At 44.9% G+C, this 24,889-nt stretch overlaps 1 protein-coding gene across 3 annotated transcripts in view; it reads right to left on the bottom strand.

Moving 5' to 3' along the window:
• Window positions 1-20,802, bottom strand: part of SPECC1L (sperm antigen with calponin homology and coiled-coil domains 1 like) — a 132,167-nt gene extending 111,365 nt beyond the window's left edge. The window contains exon 1 of one of the 3 annotated variants that reach the window (XM_047762462.1): window positions 20,650-20,802. The gene's annotated coding sequence lies outside the window, so the exon portion shown is untranslated. Of the gene's footprint in view, window positions 1-19,946; window positions 20,570-20,649 lie in introns of those variants that run through there. The other 2 variants (XM_047762461.1, XM_047762460.1) reach the window with 2 other exon arrangements.
• Window positions 20,803-24,889: the final 4,087 nt, after the last annotated feature.

Here is a 24,889-nt window from a genome sequence, read left to right as displayed (position 1 = left end):
CTATAAAGAGGAGTTGAAAAAACCTAATTTATAGAGTTACTGTACAAAATAATGTGTGTAGACCAAGAAAAAAAACCAAAATCCCAACATACTTATTCCAGAAGTTATTTCAAAGGTCAGAGTAATGATCCAACAACCCAAGGACAGGGATGGCAATGCCTTTCTGTGATTCAGAAGCCCCACCCTCTTCAATCACCCATCCATGAAAAACACACTAATCAAGTTTCAGAAATAAAGCCAAGAGGACCTTAAGAATTTTTCGTAACTATCATTACATTGCATCAAGTAGGATCCACCCATGGAGTTCCAGTTGTCGCTCAGAGGAAACAAACCTGACCAGTATTCATGAGGATGCAGGTTCAATCCCTGACCTCGATCAGTGGGTTAAGGATCCGACGCTGCTATAAGCTATGGGTAGTTACTGTGGTTGTGGCATAGGCCTTCGGCTGCAACTCTGATTTAACCCCTCGCCTGGGAACTTCCTTCCATGTGCAGCACTTGAGGTCCTAAAAATCAAAAAAAAAAAAAAAAAAGATTCACCCTAAATGGAAGAGAACACAAACCACCCTGGAGACCACGAGGGGGCTCTGAAGCCATCCCTCACCGAGAAGCATCTTCAGCCCTGGCACAGTGTGAGACACAAAGCCCTGGTGGTAACCACAGGGGCGGCCCCCAGGCCCTTGTCCTGAAGTCATACCAGGACCCTGACTGGTTTACCACTTCTTCTTCTGAACTCCTCTGGGCACCTCCTCCTCAACTTCAAGTAGAACCATTTTTTCCCTGTGTTACACTAAATGTACTGCCATTTTAAATTACTTAAATGTAATTGTTATTTAACTGATAATATTTAAATCCACTGTGGTTATTTTAAAAACCAGTATGGGAGACTGTACCACCCACCACATTCATCAAATCTATGTCCCCAGGCAAGTTACTTAACCTGAAATTTTAGTTTCCTCATATGTAAAATGGGCTAGAAATAACACTACCTACCCTCTAAGAATGTTGAGAGGATTAAATTAAATAATTCACCTTAGTAGGGTGGCAGTCCACAGTAAAGACGGGATAAAGGGAGCCATCCTAATTTATAACACACTGCATGCCCCAAGTATGACTAATGCCTTGTTAAAATAAAAGCAGCAACCCAAAAGACACTCTGTAAGAGAAACCCTTCATAAGCAATGACTAAAGGTTATTTTTACTCACTACTTCATGAAATTATACACTGTGGCACAAAGAAGTCAACAAATAACACTTGCTTCTGGCTCCTTTCCACTGAAAATTATACATCAAGAAACACTGAAAACATATGGTAGAGAGTTCCCTGAACAGTGATCAGGAAACCTGGATTGTGGTCGCTGTCCTGGCACACCTGCATGATCCTGAGCAAGTCATGCTAACTCTGTGAGCTCTGTTTACAAGGTGAGGGGGATGGATTAGGACCTTTTTTTTTTTTTGCTTTTTGCTTTTAGGACCCAACACATGGCATATGGAGGTTCCCAGGCCAGGGGTCCAATCGGAGCTATAGCTGCCGGCCTACTGCACAGCCATAGCAACATCAGATCTTAGCTGCATCTGTGACCTGGACCACAGCTCATGGCAATGCTGGATCCTCAAACCCACTGAGCGATGCCAGGGATCGAACCCGCAACCTCATGGTTCCTAGTTGGATTCATTTCCTCTGTGCCACAGTGGAAACTCCCAGAAATTCAAATGTTCTATTTCATGATTTATACCCTCAGAACCAGGAATCAAAACTTTTTTTTAGGAGTTCCCATTGTGGCACAGTAGAAACAAATCCTACTAGGAACCATGAGGTTGGGGGTTCAATCCCTGGCCTTGTTCAGTGGGTTAAGGATTTGGCATTGCTGTGAACTGTGGTGTAGGTTGACGATGTGGCTCAGATCTGGCATTGCTGTGGCTGTGGTGCACCCTGAAAAGCAAAAAAAAAAAAAAAATCCTTTTTTTCCAAGAAGAAACTGCTTATTAGCTATGATTTTTTATGTCTGTCAACATCCCGCTAAAACTTTTTTTTTTTTGTCTTTTTGCCATTTCTTGGGCTGCTCCCGTGGCATATGGAGGTTCCCAGGCTAGGGGTCTAATCGGAGCTGTAGCTGCCAGCCTACGCCAGAGCCACAGCAACTCGGGATCCAAGCCATGTCTGTGACCTACACCACAGCTCACGGCAACAACGGATCCTTGACCCACTGAGCAAGGGCAGGGATTGAACCCGCAAACTCATGGTTCCTAGTCGGATTCGTTAACCACTGCACCATGACGGGAACTCCTAGAACGATTTTTAAAAAAGGTTTCAACCCAGGAGTTCCCATAGTGGCTCAGCTGAAACAAATCTGACTAATATCCACGAGGATGCAGGATCAATCCCTGGCCTCGCTCAGTGGGTTAAGAATCCGGTGTTGCCGTGAGCTATGGTGAGCTATGGTGTAGGCTGCAGATGCAGCTCGGATCTGGCATTGCTGTGGCTGTGGTGTAGGCTGGCACAGGCCAGCAGCTACAGCTCCAATTCAACCCCTAGCCTGGGAACCTCCACATGCTGCGAACATGGCCCTAAAAAGACAAAAAATAAATAAATAATTTTTTTTTAATTTAAAAAAGGTTTCAACACAAGCAATCTAAATACATTTACCTCTCTTACTTTACAAACTCCACATTCAAAATGTGAGATCATATTAAAATTTTAAACTAAAAGGACACTTAAAATGCTGAGAAGGAATCACACTGTCACAGGAAAACTGGAGGAGTTCCGGTCATGGTGCAGTGGAAACGAAATCTGACTAGGATCCATGAGGACACAGGTTCAATCCCTGGCCTTGCTCAGTGGGTTAAGGATCCAGCGTTGCCATGAGCTGTGGTGTAGGTTGAAGATGTGGCTCGGATCTGGCATTGCTATGACAGTGGTATAGGCCAGCAGCTACAGCTCCCATTTGACCCTTAGCCTGATAACCTCCATATGACATGGGTGTGGCCCTAAAAGAGCAAAAAAAAAAGTCCACAGGAAAACTGGAATTTAGCAAACTCAGCTGAAGTCTGTAAGCAAAGGTTATAAATGAATCAAAACCAACCACCAATTGATACAATCACGAGTGCTACAAAACCAAACAAAAAGCTGAAAAGAAATTCAATGAAAAATGTTTTAATAAATCATAACACAATAGCCTTCCCATATTGAATTCCTTAACATATATGTTCTTAACCGTCCTTCTTGTGAACTGCAACACGCAACCAGAAAGTGCTACGCCAGGAACTCCAAGGAGTAATGTCTTTTTATGTGGATCCAGACCAAGCAGAGAATCCCAGGCCCAAAGGCATCTCCTGGCCCCTATCCTTGTCTGTCACACTGTGACTACACGACCACTTGCACTGGGCAACGTTTGAAGCCTGGCTTCTTCAGTGGAGTCCCAATTCCAGGTCTGTCTTTAAAATGTATACATTTAAATGCACTTTCTGGTTCCTACTAGGAACCATGAGATTGCAGGTTCGATCTCTAGCCTTGCTCAATGAGTTAAGGATCTGGCGCTGCCGTGAGCTGTGGTGTAGGTCACAGACTTGGCTTGAATGTGATGTTGCTGTGGCTGTGGCATAGGCCAGAAGCATCTGCTTGGATACTTTGTCTTGTAGATTCGCCACCACGCTCCCAAGCAGACGCTGAAAGTGGCCAGGAGGAGGCGATGGCAAGCAGGGCTGACACAAATGGAAGATTGGGGGGAGATCAGACCTCACTGAAACTGCATAAAAAGTTGCATAGGAGACAAAGGATGAAGTATGTTTCAAAAATCTGGCTTTGTGACGGGCAGAGTCAGAGGGTAACAAGGAGGATGAGACACTGTGCTGATGTTGCTCATGTTTAAGTACCAGAGTAAGCGGCCTAGAGGAAGACTTCGCTGCCCAGCACCAGAACATCTGATTGATAATTGCCCTACACGCCTGGAAAGGAGGAAGAAACTGAGATTAGAGAATTAAGCAGCTTGCCCAAAGTCTGAGCTCTTTTCTCTGAACTGCAACTACTGACAAACATGCTAGAAAAAAGGAGTTAACTACCAGCAATAAAAATCCAAAAGGGCAATTCTATTTCCACTTCTTTTGACCACAGAAAAGCCCACTCATACTAATTTGATTTCTCTCTACTACCTTACAAGATTTAACACAAGGAAATCTTTAGAAACAACCAGAAGCTCACTGCATTATTCAAACTCAGAACTGTTAAGTATTCTCCTTCTTACTGCTTTCCAGAGAATAATAACAAAGAAATCTAATCTTACATCAAGACCTCGTCAGATCCATTTCTGGAGATCTTTTCTTTTTAATACAAGCAACTGAAAGGCCGTTAAACTACTGCCGATAAATAACATTCCAGACAAATGACAAGGCTGGAAAAGGACAGCCCAAAAGAAGTTCTGGCTACAATACACAAACGATTTTTCCAGATTTAGTCCAAAACAAATTGGCTCCCCAAATTCAAACTCCCAGAATGCAAGAAATTTTGAGTCTCCTCTCCCTCTTCAGACAAAGTTTTTGAATATTTACAAAAAGAAAATCTTTATTCAGGACCCCTTCAAACCATGGCTTTATGCTCAGATTTTTGGCAGGCAGTTACAAAATTACACAATACTGTTTTCATAAAATAACTGTCCACCATATTTTTAGTTAAAAATATCCATTGAATGTATTTGTACATTTATAAACAAACTCTGAACTGAAATATAAAATGAAACACTTTCTCTTGTATTTCACTAATCATTCAAATGTAACAATGTAATAAATTCTTTAAAAGAAGCTTAAAAATTTCAGATTTGAGAAATGTTTTGCCAGCACCACAAAGGAAGTCTCTCTAAACTAAACAAGATGAAAAAGATTAGAATTTGATTTCAGGAGTTCCCGTCTTGTAGCTCAGCAATTAACAAACCCAACTAGTATCCACAAGGACTTGGATGTGATCCCTGGCCTTGCTCAGTGGGTTAAGGGTCCGGCCTTGCCCTGAGCTCTGGTGGAGGTCACAGACGCGGCTCAGATCCTGCATTTCTATGGCTGGGGCGTAGGCCGGCAGCTGCAGCTCGATTGGACCCCTAGCCTGGGAACTTCCATAAAATGCAGATTAGTCCCTAAAAAAAGAAGACCAAAAAAAAAAAAAATTACAGAGACAGGGAACCAAACACTGACAGACACACAAAATCAAAGCCAGGATGTGAAGGAGTTCCCCGGTGGCTCAGCAGGTTAAGGATCTGGAGTCATCATCACTGCTGTGAAATGGGTTCAATCCCTGGCCCGGGAACATCTGTATTCCATGGTTGTGGCAAAAAAAAAAAAAAGGCAGTATGTGAAGAGACTGAACCACTGCTGAAAAGATGTATGTGCATGTGTGTCAAAAGTAAATCTTGGAAGCCCCCTCTAGACACCTGTTACACAGCCTGTTTTAAGACACCATGCAACTCAGTATAAACTTCTACTCACTTATCAGTGGAAGGATGAGGATGTTAGAGGGAAAAAAGAGGAAAATTATAGCAAGCACTTCCTTCTGAGTTCCAAATGTCACAGTCCATACTTCCTTCTGAAAATGCTGAGACTCGCCATATTTTTCAATTACACTGACTTTTCTGTTGCCAATTTAGGATACACTGCTTGTCTTCACTGTGTAAATAATGTATTACAAGTCCAAGCGCTAAACTCAATGACATGTAAGAATTTCAGGACAACATCACAAACTCAGTATCAAGGAAATACAACATGTAAAATTAATGTTTCTTCCCAATGCTTCATTCTAATTTTTAAAAAATAAAATTTCAGGGAGTTCCCGTCGTGGCGCAGTGGTTAACGAATCCGACTAGGAACCATGAGGTTGCGGGTTCGGTCCCTGCCCTTGCTCAGTGGGTTAACGATCCGGCGTTGCCGTGAGCTGTGGTGTAGGTTGCAGACGCGGCTCGGATCCCGCGTTGCTGTGGCTCTGGCGTAGGCCGGTGGCTACAGCTCCGATTCGACCCCTAGCCTGGGAACCTCCATATGCCGCGGGAGCAGTCCAAGAAATAGCAAAAAAAAAGACAAAAAAAAAGTAAAATTTCAGAACACTACTGCCTGATTTAGCAAATTCTGACTTTCAGTAACAGGTTACTGGTAGCAGATATTGAGAATAGACTCCCACATAAATGGGACAGCACTTCACCGCCAACTCAGCAGAAAAGGCTTTCAAATTCTAAGCCTTCAAAACCATTTCCTAGGTTCAAAATATTACTCCCTAAATTACCAAATCCTACCTCTGAAAATGGTCTATCTACTCTGATTTGCTGAAAAAATTAGTAGTTTAACTATATCAGTTTTAAAAACGACCATCCCTTCTAAGCACTTTAAAACACATAATAAACAGGTTTTTCAAAGAGAGAGGAGTGGCATTGCTCTGGGCCACAGCACTAAACACACAGCAATGATGCCAGAAGGCAGATCTCTGACAGCAGCCTGGCACACTGTGGGCAGGCACTCACAAATTCAACCTGGTGGGGAGAGCTCACATTATTCAGGTAGAGCCTGGGTTCAAGTGCTACTTCCACCCTTCACTAGTTATGTGGCTCTGGGCACCTCACTCACATCCAACCCCAGTTCTCACATCTCCAGGTATCAGCTAAGAGCTCCCAAGTAGGACCTGCCTCAGGACCACACCATATAGCGTGTGGAAATGCCTGTAAATCAATGACGGTATCCTTCCCTCCTCACTACACCAGATGCAAACCCGTTTTATCCTAATTTCTCACTTCCTCCTTCCTTCTCCTCACACTGCCAGCAGAAAAGGAAGGCTCTCTCTTCCCAGGACAATCCCCATGGCAGCTCCGATTCTGCCTTCCAGGCATCCCCTCCCAGATATGATCACCACTGCTTTCATCACTCAGGGGTCTAACCCAGAATAGCCTTCCTTTGCTTTCCTCACTCAGTCAGTCACCAGCTTGGACTTGCCCTTCCTCTGGTGTCTAGCCCTCTCCTCACTCTCGCCCTCATCCAGTCTGAGTTGACCCACTGGCCTTTCATCACACATCCTTGATGGACACACATCTCTCCCTGAACTTTTCTGTGTTCTTTCAATCCTTTCTATCCTTCCATACTTCTTTTTGAATTGTTGCTCTTTTAAGATGAGATAGTGGTATTGTGGATTTCTGTAAAAGAGTCTTTATTAATTAAATAAGAAAATAATAGAAAAATATCTGGGAAATTCTCAAATACTTAGAAACTAACACACTCCTAGATAATCCATGAGTCAAAGAAAAAATCAGGAGTTCCTGTCACGGCTCAGCAGTAACAAACCCTACTAGTATCCAGGAGGACTCGGGTTTGAACCCTGGCCCTGATCAGTAGGTTAAGAATCCAGCATTGCCGTCAGCTGTGGTGGAGTAGGTCACAGACGTGGCTCAGAGCCCACACGGCTGTGGCTGTGGCATAGGCCAGCAGCTACCACTCTGATTTGACTCCTAGTCTGGGAACTTCCACATGCTAAGGGTGCAGTCCTAAAGAGACACCCCCCCCAAAAAAAAAAGCACGAGAGAGAAAATCAAAGGGGAAATTACCATGTATTTTATTTTATTTACTTTATTCTTTTGTCTTTTTGTCTTATTAGGGCCACACCCATGACAAACGGAGGTTCCCAGGCTACGGGTCTAATTGGAGCTAGAGCTGCCAGCCTATACCATAGCCACAGCCACGCCAGATCCGAGCCGTGTCTGCGACCTATACCACAGCTCATGGCAACGCTGGATCCTTAGCCCACTGAGTGAGGCCAGGGATCCAACCTGCAACCTCATGGTTCCTAGTCGGATTCGTTTCTGCTACGCCAAGATGGGAATTCCCCCACAATTTATTTTAAACTGAATGAAAATGAAAACATGAGATAGCGAAGTCTGTGTGATGCCCCTAAAGCAACACTTAAAAGAAAATTTATGATATTAAACCTATTTTAAAAAAGACAAATTTCTAAAATCAATAACTCAGATTCTATCTAAAGAAACATGGGGGAGTTCCTGTCGTGGCGCAGTGGTTAGCGAATCCGACTAGGAACCATGAGGTTGCTGGTTTGATCCCTGGCCTTGCTTAGTGGGTTGATGATCCGGCATTGCCATGAGCCGTTGGTGTAGGTTGCAGACGCGGCTCGGATCCCGAGTTGCTGTGGCTCTGGCATAGGCCGGTGGCTACAGCTCCAATTAGACCCCTAGCCTGGGAACCTCCATATGCCGAGGGAGCGGCCCAAGAAATGGCAAAAAGACAAAAAAAAAAAAAAGAAAGAAAGAAACATGAAAAAAAAAAAAAAAAGCAAATGAAGGGAGTTCCCATCGTGGCTCAGTCGTTAACGAATCCAACTAGGAACCATGAGGTTGCAGGTTCGATCCCTGGCATTGCTCAGTAGGTTAAGGATCCGGAGTTGCCGTGAGCTGTGGTGTAAGTTGCAGACAAGGCTCAGATTCCGAGTTGCTGTGGCTGTGGCATAGGCTAGCGGCTGCAGGTCCAATTAGATCCCTAGCCTGGGAACCTCCAAATGCCATGGGTATAGTCCTAAAAAGCAAAAACAAACAAACAAACAAACAAAAAAACAACCTCTTAAGTAAAATTGGAGTAGAAGGAAACCCTCAATTCTAATAAAAATCTACAGCTATTACCACATGTTAACAATGAACAAGAAAGAAAAGAAAGAAAGGGTGGAAGGAAGAGAAGAGGGAGGGAGGGAGGGAAGAAGGAAGAGGGAGAGAGAGAAAGAAAGAAAGGAAGAAAGAAAGTCATTTCTCCCAAATTTATCTATACAGTCAACACAATCCAAATTCCAGCAAGCTTTTTTGTATAAATAGCTGGCTGACTCTAAAACTCATACAGAAAAAGGACTTGGAGAAGAGACTTGTGGCTGCCTGATGGGAAGGGGAGGGAGTGGGAGGGATCGGGAGCTTGGGCTTATCAGACACAACTTAGAATAGATTTACAAGGAGATCCTGCTGAATAGCATTGAGAACTTTGTCTAGATACTCATGTTGCAACAGAAGAAAGGGTGGGGGAAAAAATGTAATCGTAATGTATACATGTAAGGATAACCTGACCCCCTTGCTGTACAGTGGGAAAATAAAAAATATATTAAAAAATAAAAATTAAAAAAAATAAAATAAAATTCATACAGAAAAAAATTTTTAATAAAATTATAAATAAATAAATAAACAAAGCCAAGGTGAAAATACTGGTGGCAGAAAAAAATAAAAAATAAAATAAAATACATGCAGAAGGAGTTTCCACTATGGTGCACCAGAAACGAATCCAACTAGGAACCATGAGGTTTCGGGTTCAATCCCTGGCCCCGCTCAGTGGGTTAAGGATCCGGCATTGCTGTGAGCTATGGTGTGGGTCACAGACACAGCTCGAATCCAGTGCTGCTGTGGCTGTGGTGTAGGCCCAGCAGCTACAGCTCCAATTCGACCCCTAGCCTGGGAACCTCCATTTGGCACAGGTATGGCCCTACAAAGCTATATATATATATATATATATATGCACACACACACACATACACACACATATATAATAAAATTCATACAGAAATACAAAGTGCCTAGACTTGATAAATGCTGAAGTTGGGTGATGACTACATCACTGCTGGGTTTCATTATATTTTCTCTACTTTGTGATTATTTGAAATTTTCCACAGTGAAGAAGTGTTTTGTTTTAATAGACACCAAGATGCTTTCAGGCACACATGTAAACACAAATGACCTTTAAATTTTTCATTACAACACAAAAACAGTGTCCTTTTTTATACCACCTTAAGTCTAACCCCTGGCCTGGTTTCCCAAGCCCTCTATGTTTCCTGCTTCTCTATGACAGGGGACAAACAGCAAACTACAGCCCATGGGCCAAATATGGCTCATCACTTGTTTTTGTACAGTCCACAAACTAAGAATATTTTGCATTTTTAAATGTTTGGGGGGGATCAAAAGAGTATTTTTTGACACCAAAAATTCTATAAAATTTAAATTTTCAGGTCCACAAAGAAAACTTTATTGAAACACTGGTATACTCATTCATTCATGTATTTCTATGGGTACTTCTGTGCTACAATGACAGAGTTGATTAGTTGCATCAGAGACCTGCAAAATCTAAAACGTTTACTACCTAGCCCTTTACAGAAAAAGTGTCAGCCTTTCTCTACTCAAGGATATGCCTTCCCTCTCTCTGCTGACTTTCATATAGAAATACAAGTGACTATATTCCTCACCTCAAGAATGCTCATTACTGCCTCTCCTTTGTTCAAACCCCGGCTACTCCTAAAAGCCCAATTCCCTTTTTTCCCCTGTTCCAAATCCTGACCATAACCAGCAGCTTATATGGAAGCAGGTCAGCAAAACATTCCTTGTTACTCTACAGATTGACACTTCAGAGGTGCCCCTTCAACTCTTGGGCAGTGTTTCCTATGTGGGGCTCAATGTCGGTACAACTTAGTTACCAGTTAAGAGAACCTGCTAAAGCAGCACAAAATAAATCCAGTCCTCTTTCCATGCGAAAGCTCTTCAAACATTTCAATTACAGGGGAAACAATGCCCTATCTAGTCTTCTATTCTCCAGGAGAAATGACACTATAATTCCTTCAACCATATGACAAATGCATTCCAGCTGAAAGGCAACATGTTATAGCAAAAAGAACACAAGACAGTCAGAAATCTGGGCTCAAATCCAAGCTCGGTCACCGGTTAACTCTGTATTCTTAACCTCATTTCCTCACTTATAAAATTAAGGAAAATAACATTTGTTCGAACTATCTTAGGATGTATTATGAGAGGAGCATAATTCATGAAAGGTACACATTAAATGAATGCTTTCAACCAGGGCTCTATGGATGCCCATTAGGTCCCACAGTGCTACTAACTGAAACTTCATAAACCTTATGAATTAAGTTAGTTTTATAAATAAAGTTTTGGAACCCAACCCAATTAAACACAGGTCAGGTGAGGGAGCAGACGCCAGAGCAAAGGCAGGAGAGGAGGTGATCAAGATCCCAGACAGCTAGACGGTATCTAGATTAGCATTTACATTCAACACTAGATCTTCAGAAATGTAAAAGATAAAATAAACTTGCAGGCTGCTTTTTTTTTTCTGCTTTTTTTTTTTTTTTTTTTCTTTTTTGGCTGCCCTGCAGCATATGGAGTTCCCAGGCCAGGGGTCAGATCCAAGCCACAGTTTCGACCTACACAGCAGCTGCAGCAACGCCAGATCCTTTAACCCACTGTGCCAGGCAGGGGATTGAACCTTTGTCCCAACGCTCCAGAGACACCACGGACTCTGCTGCACCACAGCAGAAACTCACTTTTTTTTTTTTTTTTAATTTAAAAACAAGGAATGTCAGTAACTGAATTACCCCCCTACATTTCTGCAAAATAGTATTTTATCCACTAGAATGACATTCTGAATATTGACAGATGATTAGCATTCCATCATGATGGAGCTGGTCTGGTTGAACAAGCCTTAGACCTGGATGGGTAACATGAAGGCTGAATAACTGTGTGTCTAAAGTATGCATTTCTAACTTCATTTCAAAGCCAGATATGTAAAAAAAAAGAAATCAGAAACAAAACATTTAACCTCATCACCTTTAAAGCCAACATAGAGGAATTAGTGCAGGCCCAACTAGGCCGCATATCAATACAAATCTACCTTGACTGGGGGAGTGGGGGTGGTTATCATTTTTCCCTCTAGGCCTAATCACTCTAGATGACCCAGATTATTTTCCCTAAGCATCACCATGAATAATTTAAAGTAGACTTTACTGGAGGGACAATCTCAATAATTCAGAGGGAAGGAGTTCCCGTTGTGACCATGAGGTTGCGGTTCGGTCCCTGGCCTTGCTTAGTGGGTTGATGATCCAGCGTTGCCGTGAGCTGTGGTGGAGGTTGCAGACGCGGCTCAGATCCCGAGTTGCTGTGGCTCTGGCACAGGCCAGTGGCTACAGCTCCGACTGGACCCCTAAGCCTGGGAATCTCCATATGCCGTGGGAGTGGCCCTAAGAAAGACAAATAATAATAATAATAATAATAATAATAATAATAATAATTCAGAGGGCAATATAATAAATATAGAAAAGTCCAGGAAGAAAACAAGACTCTTGACTGGGCCTGGAAGTTTTGCCATGTCCCCCAAAAGTGCTCTCACCTGCATCCTCACAAACCTCCAATACATAAACCAAGCCTCCTGGGACAGATGTCTATTACCGACCACTAGAGAAAGAGGATTTAGATACAATTTATCAAAGTGCACTTTGCTACATTTAGTAGCTCATCAGTTTATCTCAGGAAACTCTATATCCACATTAACCAACTGGGTTTGCTTTATTTTGTTTTTTGTTTTTTTGTGTTTTGTATTTTTATGGCCTCACCTGTGGCATATATAAATTCTCAGACTAGGGGTCCAACGGGAGCTACAGCTGCTGGCCTATACCACAGCCACAGCCACATCAGATCCAAGCCACATCTTTCACCTACACCACAGCTCACGGCAATGCCAGATCCTCAACCCACTGAGCGAGGCTAGGGATTGAAACTGCAACCTCATGTTTCCTAGTTGGATTTGTTTCCACTGCACCATGAGGAGAACTCCCCAACTGGGTTTTTTGTTGTTTTTTTTTTTTTTTTTGCTTTTGTCTTTTTAGAGCCGCACTTGCGACATATGGAGGTTCCCAAGCTAGGAGTCTAATTGGAGCCGTAGCCACCAGCCTATGCCAGGGCCACAGCAACACCAGATCTGAGCTGCATCTGTGACCTACACTACAGCTCACCGCAACGCCGGATCCTTAACCCACTGAGCGAGGCCAGGGATCAAACCAGCAACCTCATGGTTCCTAGTTGGATTCGTTTCAGCTGCACCATGATGGGAACTCCCCAACTGGGTTTTTTTTTTAATTATTATTATTTTTTCAATGAAAATGCTTCCATGTTCTCCTGCAAGATTAATACTAATTGGGAATTCTAACAACATTTAGGGAAATCTAGCCTTTGGTACTTCACATACACTACTCAGAGTGCTGCCACAGACTCAAATTGTGCTGGTAAAACCCTATGTTATATTACTTTTTTCCTGACTTCCCATCCCCTATTCTACTAGAAAGTAAACTCTAAGAGTGCAGAGGGTTTTGTTTTGTTCAATGCTGCTGCCCCAGAGCCTAGAACAGTGCCTGGTACAGAACTGAATGAACAGTCTATTTACACTATAGAATAGTACTATGAAGCCATTAATCACAGTGAGTCATGGATATCAGCCGATTTAATGGAATTTCCAGAAGTATTAAGTGAGGAAAACAAAGAAACAAAAAAAGCTGAAGTGTCAAAAATGTCCCATGTTTTTAAAAAGTATGCCCCGAAAACCCACACACTAATGAGGAAGTGGAGAACCTGGAACTTCACACCCTGGAAGGAATGTAAAATTGAGCAGCTTTGGAAAACAGCTGGTGGTTCCTCAAAAAGCTTAACACTGCTACCCTAGGACGAAGTGAGAACTGAAAACATCTATTCACACAAAAACTTGTACATGGATGTTTACAGCAGGATTTTATTGTTGTTGTTGTTGTTGTTGATGCTTTTTTAGGGCCACGCCTACAACATATGGAGGGTCCCAGGCTAGGGGTCTAATCAGAGCTGCAGCTGCCAGCCTACACCACAGCCACAGCCACAGCAACATGGGATCTGAGCTGCGTCTGCGACCTACACCACAGTTCATGGCAATGCCAGATCCTTAACCCACTGAGCAAGGCCAGGGATCAAACCCACAACCTCATGGTTCCTAGTTGGATTCATTTCCACTGTGCCATAACAGGAACTCCTATGGCATTATTTAGCCAAAGGTGGAATAAACCAAATATCCAGCAACTAATGAATAGATAACAAAGTATGGACTATTATTTAGCCCTAACAGAAATGAAATACTAAAAAGCTACAATATGCATAACCCTTGAAAACATTATGCTAAATGAAAGAAGTCAGACAAAAGGCTACATATTGTCTGATTCCATTTATACGAAATATCCAGAACAGGCAAATTCAGAAAAAGAAAGGATTAGTTATAGCCAGGGGCTGGTAGGTGTGGAGAATGAGGAGTAACTATTAATGGATACAAGTTACTGAGGGGAGAGGAAACAATTGCTAAGGCATAAGGAAAGATAAACCAAAAAAAGGTCTCAAAAAAACCCCCAAGGCTAGAGGTCCTGAATTGGGTGACTAGGCAAGGCTGAATAAGTACACAAAAGAAGTGGGTGTAAAGAACAAAAATGAGGAACAGGGTTGAAAAATCCACTATGTAATCTGTCTTGGGAGAGAGAGCATATCTGAGTGAGTGTGGCAATATGATGAAGCTCACAGAAAATGCAGAGGCTTGAAAGGGGGAAGGACAAGAACACAGGACAAAAGATTTAAGACCGGCCAAAGCCAAGATTTTAAGAAATGTATGCAGGGAGAAAACTCAACAGTTCCTATTCAAGAACTCTTGGGCCTGGTGGGCAGAGCAAACCATGACCAGGGAGGCTTCCAGGGAAAGAATGGAGTGGGACTCAGGGCACTGGTGTCTACAACATTGGAGGAAAGGAGCATCTCTCAGGATAAAGTGTCCAGTTGTGACCGTTCTGGAAAAAAGCAGCCCTAACGGACTGCCTCAGGGATTCAGAGGTGAAAAGGTGCCTCTGGAAAATGGCTGAGTTGGGATTTTCCCCAAGAACGAGAGAAGGGAGAGAGGAAGCAAGGGACCGCTTTCAATTTAACAGGTATTTCTTCATAAATCTTAACACTACCTACCATCAGTTTCTCTGCATCTTTCCTAAGCTTAACCAGGGTCCTTTTTTTCCCTTTGGGTGAACTCAGTTCTTTGGGGGCTTTGTTTTTTTAAGAGACAAAGTATTCTTCCCCTTTAACTTTAGTTTTCCATGGGCCATAGGCACAAGAGACAAACTTGAAATTTAATACTTTAATTTCTTAAAACTTTACCAGCCATGGAGTTCCCTGGTGACCTAGTGGTTAAGGACCCAGGGTTGTTGCTGCTGTGTTAAGGGTTGGATTCCTGGTCTGGGAATTTCCACATGCTTTGAGGGTGATCAAAAAAAAAAAAAATTTACCTTCCAAAAAATTTTTAAAAAAACCCAACAACCTAGAGCTCCCATCATGGCACAGCAGAAACAAATCCAACTAGAGACCATGAGGTTGCACGTTCAATCCCTGGCCTCATTCAGTGGGTTAGGGATCCAGCAGTGCTGTGAGCTGTAGTGTAGGTCACCAACATGACTCCCATCTGGCGGTGCTGTGGCTGTGGCATAGGCTGGCAGCTGTAGCTCCGATTAGACCCCTAGCCTGAGAACCTCCATATACCACGGGTGTGGCCCTAAAAAGCAAAAAAAAAAAAAAAAAAAAAAAAACCAAAAAAAACCAAAAACAAACAAACAAACAAAAAAACCCAAGGTGATGTACAAGAGGAAAAGGGAAAAAATACACACCGAGAGCATATTCCTTCCAGAGCTTGGAACAAAGATGATGCCTGCCTCATTTCTGGATTATAAACAGACATTAGAGACAGTTTCCTCTGTCAAGAAATTAGATTTAAATTAGAAACTAAGGGAGTTCCCGCCGTGGCGCAGTGGTTAACGAATCCGACTAGGAACCATGAGGTTGCAGGTTCGGTCCCTGCCCTTGCTCAGTGGGTTAACGATCCGGCGTTGCCGTGAGCTGTGGTGTAGGTTGCAGACGAGGCTCGGATCCCGCCTTGCTGTGGCTCTGGCGTAGGCTGGCGGCTACAGCTCCGATTAGACCCCTAGCCTGGGAACCTCCATATGCCGCGGGAGCGGCCCAAAGAAATAGCAACAGCAACAACAACAACTACAACAACAAAAGACAAAAAAAAGACCAAAAAAAAACAAAATAAAAAAAAAATAAATTAGACACTAAGATACAATTAAATAGGCTATCAGTTCGTGTGCATGGATGGGAGGTGTCTAGGGGCAGGGAGGCAAAGTGCACCTGGAGTGAAAAGCTCCTTACAGGCAATGACAAATGATCCACTTCTTTGGCAGTGCTGTGCCACCTGGCAGATGCAACAACCTTCCGTCTAGCCACATTCTCCGTTTTGCTCTGCACTGCGGCATAAAACGAGCTAGTACAGACAGCAGACAAACACAGGGAGCCAAATTCTAACTGGACAGGCTGCTAGACAAGCCTGCAGGAGACAGGATAAGGGATGCCCTCCAGGCAAGGGACTATCTGAGCTGAGTTTGGAAAGTGATGATCAGAGTTTTCTAGCAGAGGAAAACTGGTGGGGGGCGGAGGCAGGGGCTGGAGAGTGGAAGCCAGAACCTAGGACAGAGCTAAGGATGGCAGACCTGATTTTGAAGATAGTGGGAGCCCTTGAAGGACTTAAATTGTGCAAGGGAAGCGGCAGTGACTATGAACAGATTAGCATTTTAGAAAGACAGAAACAAGCGCAAATCTCTGGATTAAACCAAAAAATAAAGACAAAAACTATAATGAAGATGTAGGAAAAGGCCAGGAAGAACACCTGAAGAGATCTGCACTTTTCTCATGGACCAACATCCCTATTTTCACACTATCCTTTGAAACTGGAGAACTCAGAGGTGGATGAGTGCAATTGGTCCTCTCAAAGTGAGTATCTGAAGAACAAGAGACATTATTAATTTTTTTGTTTGTTTGTCCTGTTTTTCTTTCTTTACATTATTAATTTTAATTCAAGGAGTTCCCGTCACGGCTCAGTGGGAACAAATCTGACTAGCATCCATGAGGACACAGGTTCGATCCCTGGCCTCGCTCACTGGGTTAAGGAATCAGCATTGCTGTGGCCATGTTGCAGGCCTGCAGCTACAGCTGTTTTGACCCCTAGCCTGGGAACCTCCATATGCCACGGGTGTGGCCCTAAAACAAAAACATTTTAATTCAAGGCACTTTTAAAATGTATGCCCGGGAGTTCCCATAGAGGCTCTGTGGTAATGAATCCGACTAGTATCCAGGAGAATGTGGGTTCGATCCCTGGCTTTGCTCAGTGGGTTTAGGATCCAACATTGCCCTGACCTACGGTGTAGGTCACAGATGTGGCTCGGATCCCACATTGCTGTGGCTGTGGCATAGGACGGCAGCTACAGTTCTGATTCAACCCCTAGCCTGGGATCTTCCATATGCCATGTGTGCAGCCCTAAAAAGCAAAAAATAAATAAAATAAAATAAAATAAAATGTATGTCTGATACACATTATATATAGTTTTTTTAAGTACAAAAGAAATACCTACAATAACTCAAAATCTGAATCTGCTATTATTTTCATCGTTAAAGATTTTTAAGATTTCACAGATACAAAGATCATCTGTCATATTCATTTTGGGACAAACCACAGCCAGTCACTTCTCCCCTCAGCATATCTAAAATAGAACCTGTATGCCTAATTTCTCGATGGTCATGTTGTTTTACAGCAAAAGACTGAGACCACAATACTGAAAGATTTCTGAGCTGACGAAGAACCCCCACAGGGGTTCTTTACCTTGGCGGCCAGTCTACTCAATACTAACAATTCCAACCACCAGGAGGAATTTCCCTAGGCTTATTTTGTTGGCACAAGCACACACACAAAAATATCCTGACATTTTATATCTGGTAGAAAAGGATGATCAGAATAGAAATACCTTTGAACAACAAGCAAATTCAACGGAGCTTTCTTAGTTGCCTGTGTATTGTGACAAATGACCACAAAGTAAACTCATATTTATACTTTAAAAGTAATTTATATTTTAATCTCAGCATCGAAAGCCCCTGGAACTTTTTTCTAAACTCCCTTACAATGACAGCAAAACAATAAAATCCAGGTTCTCTTTACTTCTAAAAATACCTTATTTTGATTTAAAAAACCAACCTTCTATTTGCCATTTACAATCCCATATACTACCATTTACTATCACTGTCATTAAAATGTAGGCGTTCCCGTCGTGGCACAGTGGTTAACGAATCCGACTAGGAACCATGAGGTTGCGGGTTCGGTCCCTGCCCTTGCTCAGTGGGTTAACGATCCGGCAACGGATCCGGCGTTGCCGTGAGCTGTGGTGTAGGTTGCAGACACAGCTCGGATCCCGTGTTGCTGTGGCTCCGGCGTAGGCTGGCAGCTACAGCTCCGATTAGACCCCTAGCCTGGGAAACTCCATATGCCGAGGGAGTGGCCCAAGAAATGGCAAAAAGACAAAAAAATAAAATAAAATTTAAATTTAACATCAAGAAAATGAGGCTTCTAGAAAGGGCAATTCTTTAGTTAAATAAACTTAGTTTTATGAAAAACTCCTTATAATGTCCTTGTTTTTCTCAATTCACTGAGGCCCATTCAACATTCCATTTCAGGGGCCTGACCAAGAACCTCCAAGATTTGTTCTGGAGTTCCCATTGTGGCTCAGTGGTTAACGAATCTGACTAGGTACCATGAGGTTGGGGTTCCATCCCTGGCCTTACTCAGTGGGTTGGGGATCCAGCATTGCCATGGGCTGTGTTGTAGGTCACAGATCAGCTCGGATGCCACGTTGCTGTGGCTGTGACATAGACTGGCAGCTACAACTCCGATTAGACCCCTAGCCAAGGAACCTCCATATGCTGCAGACGCGGCCCTACAAAAGACAAAAAGACAAAAAAAAAAAAAAGAGCCTCTCTGAGATTTGTTCTGTATTTACGGTAGGACCTCCCTGGTCTTTGAGGAGCAACCACAATGTCACGGAACTGGTGAGAAGACCCACTTCTACCCCTGGCTAAACAAGACTAAGTAGGCAAGGATCCATTAAACATTAAAATTGGCTACTCAAGCTCCTTTCCATCTCCTCCCCAAGACCCCACACTTTTGAAATGGGGAAATGAAGCCCAAGAAGGAAAACTGACTTGCCCAAAGCTACAAAGCCAAGAGAACTTATCTCACCTACTGACACCCTGTCACTGTTCCTCTACTGAGCTGGGAAGTTTTCACAATACCTATGTACAAGGTATGTGATTTAAATACACATATGGTTATACAGCAAGTCTTAATGTAATGAAAACCCAACCCTGATAGTAATTTTGAACCAAAGCAATACTATCACCTTGAGTCATCTGAAATATAAGACATTCTGTGACAAGTCAGTTACAAAGAAAACCTTTGCCTCAGAGAAGTCTCAAGAGGACACACTGTAGATACACACCCCAAAAGTCCATGTTTAAAACAGAAATTTTGATGTAAACCTCACCTTAACCACAACTGCTATAATCACTTTCCACACAATATGATACTGAACTAGGGACTCAGATATCTGGACTGTTGCCATGATGCACAGTGATAAAGCTTTTCTATGGCACGACATTCATTTTCTTCCTGAAAAATCACGAAAATCCCTACATATCTAGAGTATGCACAGGCAACTAAGAAGCATTTTCCAGTCATCAAGTTGCTGAGTCTTTAAAGACTCTGCTTGGAGAACACTAAATCAAAGAAGGAAGGGAGACTTAAAGAGAAAAAATGATTGGGTCAGCCATCTCTTTATGGAAAAAATCCTATCCAGGTCAATACCCTATTTCTTCTTACTCCATATACCCTCTTGCATCGATTTGGCTATTTGATAACCTGCCCGTATAATGGTGATGTCTGCTGATATCTACCGAGCCCAAGACTCTGATTTCATCTCAATATTCGGCCCGCAGGGTGATAACAAACGCTATAGGGTTCTGCACAACATTTTTTAGTTTCGTGTATCTGTTGCAAACTTACAAAACATCTCAATGGCTGGAGATCCGCCCCCCGCCCCTTTTAACAACACACACGTTTTCTCTGTAATCGATACAGGACAAGAGAATTTATGGGAATTTTTCCTGGGTCCTCGCCTACTTGCCGGCGAATTACCAAGGGCATCAACAAATCAAGATTCTCTGCATTTGAATGATCACAGGAATTCTTACTTGGTCGTGAAAGCAGGCCGAAACTATGCAGAAACTGATTTCTTTTCCAGTCATCTCCAGCGGAGCTGCCCTCCAACGAACTCTGATGTCTTAAACGTAACCACTGAAGCTATACAATGACCAGACTGCGGGAAATGCAAAATTTCCGCGGCACAACACAGGGTTATTCACACAGCCAACCTGATTCAATTAACCAGCTCTGGGAAAAAGGGACACTCCGCCTGCTCCTGTTGACCGGCCCGCGGAGCGGGGTGCGGGTTGGGAGCACGGCGGATGGGGGAAGCGGAGCCCGCAGGAGGCCCGGGTCCGCCGCCCGCCGCGTCCTCGGGCCCGGGGCCAGGGGACCAGGGAAGAAGGGACCAGAGTCTAAGGGGCCAGGGGCTACGGGCCGGCTGCCCGGGCCTCTCCTGGGCGCGAGGGAGAGGACCGGCGGGCAAAGGCGCAGAACCAGCTGGGTCCCAAGCAGCCGAGTCGCGGGCGGGCGGGGGTCGGGGCGCGGAAGGCCCGGGGTCCCGCGAGGCCTGGGGGCTAGCGAGGAAAGCGCAGGCGCAGGCGAGCGCCGGGCTGGGGGCCCGCGAGGGGACCGCGCAGGCGCGGGCCGCCGGGGTCTGCGGGGCCGCCGGGGCCTGGCCGCGCGGGCGGCGCTGAGGAGAGGGACGCGCCTGCCGCGCACACTGTGGGGGAGCTCGGCCCCGACTCTTACCGCGCGGCGCCGCCTCGCTCGCTCTTTGGCTCCGGGATGGGGCCGGGCGGCAAGGTCGCCCGGTGGCGCGGCCGGAATCCGTTGAGTCCGGCCTCAGGGAAGCAGCCAACCCAGCCGCGCCGTCCACCAGGCCCGCCCAGCCTCCCTCGCGGCCCCCGCCCTCGGCACGCCCCTTGCCCGTCCCACAAGGCGGCCGAAGAGTGCGCAGGTGCCGATCAGGCCACGCCCACGTCCTTCGCTGCTCAGGCCCTGAAGCACCGCCCACTCTGCTTGGGTTGCGCCAGTTTCTGGACTGCGCAGGCGCTGTACCATCCAGCTGGGAGCCAAAAAAAAAAAGGCTCGAGCAATCAGTGCGCATGCATCAGGCCTGAAGCTGGCCCTCCGGTTGGAGGACGCTCTTGAGGCTTCGCTGGACACACCTGTATGATGCGTTAGGTCCCCATTGTCCCAGAGGCTCAGCTCAGCCCAGAGGTCCACCTTTCACGCAGCATGTAAAACAGCGTGCCAAGAACGGTGCTGCACATGAGCTAGACATACAGGCAATAAAGAAGTGGGCCTTCCAAAACATGAGGCTAAACGTTCTTTATCAAGGAAGTTCTGTTAGGTCACGATTATCTTTAAGGGTTTTTTTCCTTTGATGATTTGAAATACATTAATAGATTTTTATCATATCATTTCAGTAATTTAGGAAAAAGACAACTTGGTCTTTTTTTTTTTTTGTCTTTTCTTGGGCCGCTCCCGCGGCATATGGAGGTTCCCAGGCTAGGGGTCTAATCGGAGCTGTAAACACTGGCCTATGCCAGAGCCACAGCAACGCGGGATCCGAGCGTGTCTGCAACCTACACCACAGCTCACGGCAACGCCGGATCGTTAACCCACTGAGCAAGGCCAGGGACCGAACCCGCAACCTCATGGTTCCTAGTCGGATTCGTTAACCACTGCGCCACGACGGGAACTCCAGAAGACAACTTGGTCTTGATGTACTTTTCATATATCGCTGAAGTATTTGTTAATATTTTATTTAGCATTTTTGCATGTATGTCCACAAGTGACATTGGCCTATGCTTTTGCTTTCTTGTACTGACCATGTCTGGTTTAGGGTAAATCTTATAATAAATTTACAATGAATCAAAGAGACTTCTGTTTTCTGCTTTATCTGGAAGATTTTGTATAAGATCAGAATTTTTTGTTTTTTTAATGTTTGCTGAATTTGCCTATAAAGTCATGCAGGCTTTGTGTTTTTCTTTGGTTGTGTTTGTTATGAGATTTTGGAGGAGACAGGATGCAAATTTTAAACTAAGCACATTTCTTTAATGGTTCTATATCTAGATAGAATTTCTGTTTCTTAGAATTTCTGTTTCTTCCTGTGTCATTTTTACTAAGTTTTTGCAGGAAAGTGTCTGTTTGTTGGTGTCTTCAAATTCATCGGCATAAAAAATCACATCGTTCATGTGATTCTCTGATTTTTTTTTTTTTTTTTTTTGGCCCTGCCTGTGGCAAGCAGAAGTTTCCTAGGCCAGGGATTGAACCCATGCCACAGCAGTAACCCAAGCTGATTCAGTGACAACACCAGATCCTTAATCCTCTGCACCACATGAGAACACCACCCTCTGATTCTTTTTTTTTTTTTTTTGTCTTTTGTCGTTTATTTTTTTAGGGCTGCACCTGTGGCATATGGAGGTTCCCAGGCTAGAGGTCTAATCGGAGCTGTTGCTGCTGACCTAAGCCAGAGCCACAGCAATGCCAGATCTGAGCCATGTCTGCAATCTGCACCACAGCTCACAGCAACGCCGGATCCTTAACTCACTGAACAAGGCCAGGGATTGAACCCGCAACCTCATGGTTCCTAGTTGGGTTCGTTTCCACTGAGCCACAACGGGAACTCCCACCCTTTGATTCTTATACGAGGATGCTCATGATGGCATTTAGGGCCCAACTCCCCCCATCTCATGATCCTTAATTTATCACACATGCAAAGATCCTTTTTCCAAATAAGATAACATTCATAGGTCCCGGGGAGGGACTGGATATCCTGGGGGGGGGTATTACTTAGCCTACAGCAAGCATGTATCCTTTTGTGTCTCCCCTCTTTCACTGAACATTAAGTCTATGTGGGGAGTTCCCGTTGTGGCTTAGCAGTAACAAACCCAGCTATTATCCTTGAAGAAGCGAGTTCAATCCCTGGCCCAGTGGGTTAAGGATCCAGCAAAGTGTGGCTCAGGCTGCAGACGAGGCTTGGATCTGGCATTGCTGTGGCTATGCGGTAGGCCAGCAGCTGCAGCTCTGGTTCGACCCCTAGTCTGGGAACTTCCCTATGCCACAGGTGCAGCCCTAAAAAGACAAAGAGAAAAAAAATTAAGTCTGTGAGATTCAACCATCCTGTCGCATGTGTCTGTGGCATGCAAAATGAATATCATTTTGATTGCTGAGCAGTATCACACAAGATGAATTTACCATACCATGGTATATACCATTCTATTGATGGACATCTGGAGAAGCTGGGAGGTCTGGCATAGGACACAGATCTGAGGGTGGGGTGCATAGACTGTCTGGAGTTCATGCCAATCTGGCCAGGCCTCTGCCATGGCACCTGGGTTGATCCCATCAGCCTTACCACGTCTTGTTCCTTCGTCCTCCTCCTCATGCCAGGATTGGAGAGGCAGAAAAAGGCAAGTTGGGCAGCTGCTGACCAGGAGCAAGAGGAGATCTGGTGAGGTGCTCTGCCCTCGGGAATCCAGTGGTCACCAGCCTGAGCAGGTCTATCACCATTCGAGCCCTTCCCAGGGCCCAGTGTCCACCAGCGGCAGCAGCCACCAAATGGCCGGATTTAGGATACTGTGACATCACAGGCAGAGAGCATCCCAGCCTCAAAGGCTACTCCCTGTTGCCTGGTCAGGCCCTGTCTGCCCTGCGCTGCTGGGTCTCATCACCACAGAAATGGGTGGCGCTCTGCAGCCAAGAACCGCTGAGTTCTATGCCCCTGGTTTTCCACTGACTCACTCAGTTTACCCTGACACCCACTCACTGAGTGCCCCTCTAGGGCCCAGCTGCTCCATCAGCATCACAGCTGGAGGAGCCAAACAATCAGGGCCCACCAGCCAAGTTTCAATCAGAAAACAACTGTCCCCAGCAGTTAGCAAATCATCAGTCCTAAGTGCTAGGACATCAGGCTTGGGATTCCAGACATGCCTTTCCAGATCCAGGGGTGCCAAGTTCCAGGAAATGAGCGGCTGTCAGCCAATTGAAGACATGTCTGCAGGCAGAGAGGGGCTGTTTGCCCCGGGAGAGACTCGTGTACCCAGTGGCCCTGGTCAGAAGCCCGGAAGGCAATTCAGAATGCCCACTGGCCTACAGATGGTCCAGAAGAGACACAGGAAGGGGACCAACTCACGACAGGTATCCACCCTTCCTCATGGCCCACTGAGATGAGAGATCATCAAACCGCCTTATTTCAAAGCCAGAGAAACTGAGGCCAGTGAGAAGGGAACCCATGTACCAGGTCTGCAGGTCCCCGGACTTGAGCCCAAATCCTGAGGGATACAGCTGTGTGTCCTCAAGCACAGTCCGCAGCTTCTCTCTGCTTCCAGTTCTTTTGTGAACAACGGCAATACTCCCACACTGGACAGGGCTGTTGGGAACTAAATAGGCCCCCCACACTATTAAGCGCCCCCAGCACACCGTGCTTCTCTGCACACAGCAATCACATGATTGATAAATGGTGACTACCCACATTACACATCTCTGGACCTGGAGGCTGTAAGCTTCCTGACAACAGGGCCTAGCCTGTGGCAGGGGCTCTGGCAATGCTACCTCCATCATCTCCCAGCTGTTGGTCCCCGAGCACAGAAAGCACTAACTCTTGTCCAGCCTCCTGGCTTAACTCCATGGGAACCTTGGGAAGCAGAAACAATGGTAGGAAGACAAGGAAGATGAGGGATGAGGGGATAAAGGGATTCCCCCTGCAGTGGGCCTGAGGCTTAACTAATGTTCCTGGGCCTGTGAGTGACCCTTCCCTGAATCTGAGCACATCCCAATTTTACAGGTGAGGAGAGTGGTTCTCAGAGAGCTACGTTAGGAGTTCCCGTTGGGGCTCAGCGGAAACGAATCTGACTAGCATCCATGAGGACGCAGGTTCAATCCTTGGCCTTGCTCACTGGGTTAAGAATCCGGCATTGCTGTGAGCTGTGGTGTAGGGCACACATGCAGCTCAGATCCTGCGTTGTGTGGCTATGGGGTAGGC

This window comes from Phacochoerus africanus, chromosome 15 (genome assembly GCF_016906955.1).
Source record: "Phacochoerus africanus isolate WHEZ1 chromosome 15, ROS_Pafr_v1, whole genome shotgun sequence".
Classification (NCBI taxonomy): domain Eukaryota; kingdom Metazoa; phylum Chordata; class Mammalia; order Artiodactyla; family Suidae; genus Phacochoerus; species Phacochoerus africanus.
Note: the sequence above shows the minus strand (reverse complement) of the source record. Positions and strands in the feature narration are given on the sequence as shown.